The 6,444-nt window shown below is 41.6% G+C and overlaps 1 pseudogene; it reads left to right on the top strand.

The window, feature by feature from the left end:
* The first annotated feature begins 1,510 nt into the window (after positions 1-1,510).
* On the top strand, positions 1,511-2,475 carry LOC127196070 (40S ribosomal protein SA-like; annotated as a pseudogene).
* Positions 2,476-6,444: the final 3,969 nt, after the last annotated feature.

Raw genomic sequence — 6,444 nt, forward strand, 5'->3', positions numbered from 1 at the left:
TTGCCAGAAATGGGTTACTTCTTTTGAGGTTGTTGCCCACTAAGTTCCTATAGATTTGACCATGATCCAGTGGAAGGCCACACAACACAAACTGGTCTTGAAGAGGTTTACAAATATATGCCAAGTTTGTTTTGTAGGGAAAGGGTGGGTGTAGATCTAGGAAGACTTGAGGAGGGGAGATTAATATGATTAAATGAACATGTCTAAGTTAGAATATAAACGAAAAGGCCATGTTTTCTACCCAGATACTGACAAGGTCTCAAGGTTAATCACACTTCAGGTATGTTACAGAAAAGTCTTTGTGGTTTCATTACCTTTCCATACATGCATATAACTAATGCACTGTGATCATATCCCCTAGCTCTTACTCTTTCTTTTCTTCTCTTCTCTTCTCTTTTCCCCTTTTGTGTATCTAGTAGTGGCCATTTGGTTTAATGTTTTTCCTTTTCTCTTAAATTTCATTAAAATCTTCAATAAAAGTCCTATTATAAAGAATGAAGTCATCTGAAATGAGTAATGACTATTTATACAAAGCTTTAGTAAACACTTAGGTAAATCAAAACTGGATTATAGAGATGCAATTTAAGTTCCCTTAGACCAATATTATAACTGTATTTTTCTATTTTCCATCTCTGTATCTTCTATTTTGAAATTCTATTGTATTTTTTTACTCTCCTATTCTCAAATGGTCAGGACATTAAGCTGGGAAACTGCATGGAAGGACAGAAGGCAGTTTTATGCACTCTTTTGGGTTTTCAGAAATGAATGCTACTACTGGTGACTATATTCCAGACTTGACTTAATCCTGACAATGCTAGAACAAAGCACTAGCTGTCTCTATTCATTTTTGCTTATTCTATTCAGTCAGACATCTACAAAATATGAGTTATGAAATATTTTTATTTGGTATGGTTTTAGAGAAGTATTTCCCCTTTTTAGTTTCAGGATACTGGTCTTGGATAACTTAAGACTGTGCTCCCAAATGTACCAGCTAATCTACCAGGCACTGGGGACTTCAAAATAGATTATAATCTCCATTCTGTGTGATCTTATCCTGTGAGTGCTTTTGATACATGAAGTCATTCAAAGCAGCGAAAATAGCGCCCCAGCTGTTCAAGTATCAATTTAACAAACATATACTGAGGGCTTTGTGTAATTTTTATATGAAAGTAAAAGAATGGTTCTCTGTTTAACTAATAGCAAACTTTCTGCATCTGCTATAAATCAATTTCCTTAGCTCCCTCCTTAGGGAGGGTTGCAGAGGGGAACAGTACAGGGAGAGGAACTCATCTGCCTGCTCAGTGCCTGGTAGAGGACAAATGCTTGTGAGTGTTCTTCTGAAAGTCCAGCTGAGTAGATTGGTCATATTTGTGTGGTTTCGTGCTAAAAACAAGTAACGAAGATCATATCTTTCTTATTTTGTAGAAAAGAAAATAGTCGCCTTTCCACGCTGCCCAGGGACAGGTCCATACGGCGTTGTTCTTGATTCCCGTTGTAACTTTTAAAAGGGAAGCTTACACAATGTCCGGAGCCCTTGATGTCCTGCAGATGAAGGAGGAGGATGTCCTCAAATTCCTTGCCGCAGGAACTCACTTAGGTGGCACCAACCTTGACTTTCAGATGGAGCAGTACATCTACAAAAGGAAGAGTGATGGTATCTACATCATAAATCTAAAGAGGACCTGGGAGAAGCTGCTGCTTGCAGCTCGTGCTATGGTTGCCATTGAGAACCCTCCTGACGTCAGCGTCTTCTCCTTCAGGAACACTGGCCAGCGAGCTGTGCTGAAGTTTGCTGCTGCCACTGGAGCCACTCCTATTGCAGGCCATTTCACACCTGGGACCTTCACTAACCAGATCCAAGCAGCCTTCAGGGAGCCACGGCTTCTAGTGGTGACTGACCCCAGGGCTGACCACCAGCCCCTCACAGAGGCCTCTTATGTCAACCTGCCCACCATCGCTCTGTGCAACAGAGTCTCCTCTGCGCTATGTTGACATTGCCATCCCATGCAACAAGGGAGCTCACTCAGTGGGTCTGATGTGGTGGATGCTGGCCCGGGAAGTACTCCACATGTGTGGCACTATCTCCCGTGAGCACCCATGGGAGGTGATGCCTGATCTTTGCTTCTACAGAGACCCAAAGGAGATTGAGAAGGAGGAACAGGCTGCTGCTGAGAAGGCTATGACCAAGGAGGAATTCCAGGGCTAATGGACTGCACCAGCTCCTGAGTTCACCGCTGCGCAGCCAGAGGCGGCAGACTGGTCTGAGGGTGTGCAGGTGCCCTCTGTACCCATCCAGCAGTTCCCTACTGAAGACTGAAGCTCCCAGCCAACCACTGAGGACTGGTCAGCAGCTCCCACAGCACAGGCCACTGAGTGGGTTGGAGCCACCACTGAGTGGTCCTGAGTTGCTATGCAGACACCTGAGCAAAGGGAGAAATGGAAGGAAAATAAAGTCTCTAAAAGTTGAAAAAAAAAAAAAAAAGAAAGAAAATAGTCAATATTTTAAATCCCATATTTATTATTTATCCTGCTTTCTATTTTCCTCAGTTAGATACCATTAATAAAGGCTCCCATTGATGAAGTTTAAGACATAGTTTGAGTTTAAATTCCATTTAGACTATTGCATATGTTCACATAATAAATACTGTAAAGGAACACCCATACACACACACACATACACACACACACACACACACACACACACACACACACACACACACACACACACATGCTTCTCTTTGCTGTACTTAACCTGAAATAGAGAAGTGGAGACCTGTTCACACAAGTTTCCAGACCAGTCAGAAGTAACAGAAGGGGGAAAATAGTAGTTAGCGTCACTTGTGGAAAAGCACCACAGCAGTAAGCCTAGCTCACAGACATGTATGGATAAAGCAACAGTGCTCCTCAAGTGGAAAGGAGATGTGAGGAAAGCCTGCTTGCCACCGCTGCTTCCTCTCCAGCACAGTGTGAGTAAGAGGAAATAATTGATGCATTTGCATTGTCTAGTTGGGTCACACTCATTTCTAGGAATCCCCCTGCCTCACAAGCTGAGTTGACTTTTGTGGTTAGGTAGTTAAATGAAAGCAAACACACTGAGGAGGAAGGAAATGGTGGCAGACATCACATGTTTCAGCAAACACCAGTGTTTCCACAGTAACTGGGTCCTGTGGACCAGGGTATGTACTTGGGTGAACTTTTCATTCAGTGTCCCTTCTGAGATATGTTATGGTATCGTCTATGCAACCAGTTCTCTTACCAGCTAGTTCAGAAAAGACAAACATAAATAAGATAAAACAAACACCCCAAACAGTGAACTTCCTCTGGTTTCACAGAATTCAGATGCAGTAGTCAGATGAGAAAATGGTTTTTTTTTTTTTTTCCTTTCTCCTAATACTATGACTTTAAAACAGTTTTATGGGGGTTTTATTATTGCTGTTTGTTTGTTTGTTTTCTTTTTTTTGTTTGTTTTTTGTTTTTTACCCATAGTGCTACCTAGTAAGACTGACGCAAAGGTAATGATGTACAGAAAGTATTTAAAATTCTCACCGTTTGCTAAACATTTAAGAGCTGCTGGCTGCCGTTGTTACTGGACTGAGGGAAAGCACGTGAGCCAAATGAGACAGCTCTAACTCTATGAACGGTGTCAGTGCTGGAGGACAGGAGATGGGAGGCTCATTGTCCCAGGGCCTCCATAGGGCCTGGCCCAGCTTTCCCCGAAACCTTTTCTAATTAGACTTGACACCTGGAGACAGAGCAGGAGTGTGTTACAGTGCAATGGCAGTCACCTCTTGCTGAACCCCTCCTATCTGTCAGGTGTTTTCTCAAGGTTTTCTTGCATACATGATTCCTTACTTCTGACAGTCATGAGTTTGTTTTTGGAAAAACTCTCTTTCCACATTGGAAGCAACAGGCAAACAACTCAGCTATGTTGTCTCCAGCCACACTCATGGGAAGTAGTGAAGGTGGCTCAGTGCCCTAGCCTACATCCAGAAAACCCACGTTCAAATCTGCCTCCATTCCTAGGATTGAAGGGGGTGCGGGCCAGTCATCTTCCCATTACTATTCTGAAGAGTCCCATTGGTGTCTCTAAAGACTGTCCCTAGTGTCCCCTCACACCAGATCCAGATCCAAGATATTTCCTGGGCTCTTGAGTGATTTGGCTCTTCGGCTACCAGCTTCATTACCAGTAGTCGTGCTAATGGTACCTGTTTGCCTTTATACTGTCCCAGAACTACTTATCACTCGTGGGAAGTGAATGAAAAGCTCAAAATTAGAGAATTGTTGCAACCTCATAAGTAAGAATGTAGACACTGCAAGGTCAGACCATCCAGACCAAATCTTCAGCTCTGCCATTCAATAGAAAGCCTCTAAGCTACGTTGATCTTGTCTATAGAGTGGGAGTAAACACGGCAATAATATATATAAAGTGTTTATGAACCACGTTAAAATAATAGATTACTTCCCTCATTAAAATTCTCGTTTCCTTGTAGGTTCTTGCTAGAGTGGTCCCTTCTAACATCTGCCTTTACTGTAACTATCTACTATCTTGTTTATATATAACAAGTCCCCTGAACTCAACCTTTTCCAATACTAAATAGTACTCAATTGATTTAGAATTAAGTATATTAGCATCCCAAAGAACTCAGCCTTACCTCACATATGGGAATAAGAACAGATTGCTTAACACTGGAGGGGCCACAGCAGCAGGAGTTCAATAATCTCAGCCAAGGTGAGATTCTGCTGTTTTCTTCGACTCTGTGAGTCTCCTCTCTCCTTCTTGTCTACTTGGTAGCATCCTCATCTGTCTTCTCCCCCTGTCTTCAGTCACCTGAGCTTCTGTTTTATTCACACATTCTGCCATTCTTGTTCCTTTACTTGTACATGCCCATCACAGTCTGATTTTGACCATTTCTGCTGACCTAGTTTAGCTCCCACTGCTAATTGATAACTATCTTGCTTCCTGAGTTCAAATTGTTCACAGAGGATGCTGAATGACCCAGATCCACTTTTCATACCAGAACATGTCAATCACAGCCTGTATACTGATGGCACCTGGGTGCCTTTCCTACTTTTAGTTCAGTTAGTGGCCAAATAATTCAGCCTTCTATTGTTCCGTCATCAAGGTCCTCTATGGGACAATGACCCTGTCAGTCCCTGTGAATATGGTAAGGCTCAAAAACCTACATGGACTTAAAGCATCAGAATTGTACTATCATACCAGATAGTTCATAGAAAATTAAGACTATTTGTGATCCATTGTCAAGCTTTTTAATGAATGTTTTATTAAACTGTAAGAAGCCTCCTCCTTGCCATCCAAAATAGCAAGTAAATGGATGGTGCTAGAAAAAAATCATTCTGTGTGAGATAACAAAGGCAGAGAGAGAGAGAGAGAGAGAGAGAGAGAGAGAGAGAGAGAGAGAGAGAGAGAGAGAGAGATTTTGTGTGTTGTTTCTTATATATAGACATTAGCTTTTAAATTTTCAAAATGTGTACTACAGTCAAAATAACTACAGAGGTTAGGTAGCTAGTATCAGACCGTGGGAGAGTATTCAATTTCCCCATTGAATGGGGAATAGACTACAATGTTATCAAGAGACAAAGAGAGAAGTAAAATAGGAGAAATAAATAGGGAGGGAAGTGGGAAAGAATTATAAAGGAAGAAATATTGAAAAAAATTACTAATATTAAAAGTCATTTGAAAAAACTATATGAAAAACTCCTACTATATACACAAATATTACACAAATCCAAATGAGGTCACCAAATAATATGGGAGACAATTCCCGAACTAGACACCTTAGTCCACCAAGGGAAACCTCTAATGCCAGGAATGCGTTACATATTGTTATGTTGTTGCCAAAAGAGGCTCATGGAAACCCCCAAATACCATAGGCTATATCTGAGCAGGGGCTCTAGGTTTGCTGATGCACTGTCCTTGGTTGGTGCAACAGTTTGTGCAGGTTCCCTGGGTCCAGATCCACCAGCCTTGATGGTCTCTTTGTGGGTCTCCTGAACTCTCTGGGAACTTCCATCTCCCCATTCTTACCACTCTCAGCACTCCTCTCAAGGTTCTGCTGTGAGTCCCAGCATCTGTCCTGTTCCTTTGCTGGGTGGAGTCTCTCAGAGGACATGTATGTTGGGCTAATACTCTACTTGTAAGTGAGTATATACCATGTATATCTTTCTGAGTCTGTGTTACTTCACTCAGGATGATCATTTCTAGTTTGATCCATTTTCCTTGTTTATAATAGCTGAGTACTATTCCATGGTGTGAATGTACCACAGTTTCATCAATGTAATCCATCATATAAACAAACTGAAAGAAAAAAGAAAAACACAATCACCTCCTTAGATACCAAAAAAAAAAAAAAATAAACATTTGACAAAATCCAACACCCAATCATGTTTAAAGTATTGGAGAGATCACGGATCCAAGACACATAC

The sequence above is a fragment of the Acomys russatus genome, chromosome 1 (genome assembly GCF_903995435.1).
Source record: "Acomys russatus chromosome 1, mAcoRus1.1, whole genome shotgun sequence".
NCBI classification, from domain to species: Eukaryota; Metazoa; Chordata; class Mammalia; order Rodentia; family Muridae; genus Acomys; species Acomys russatus.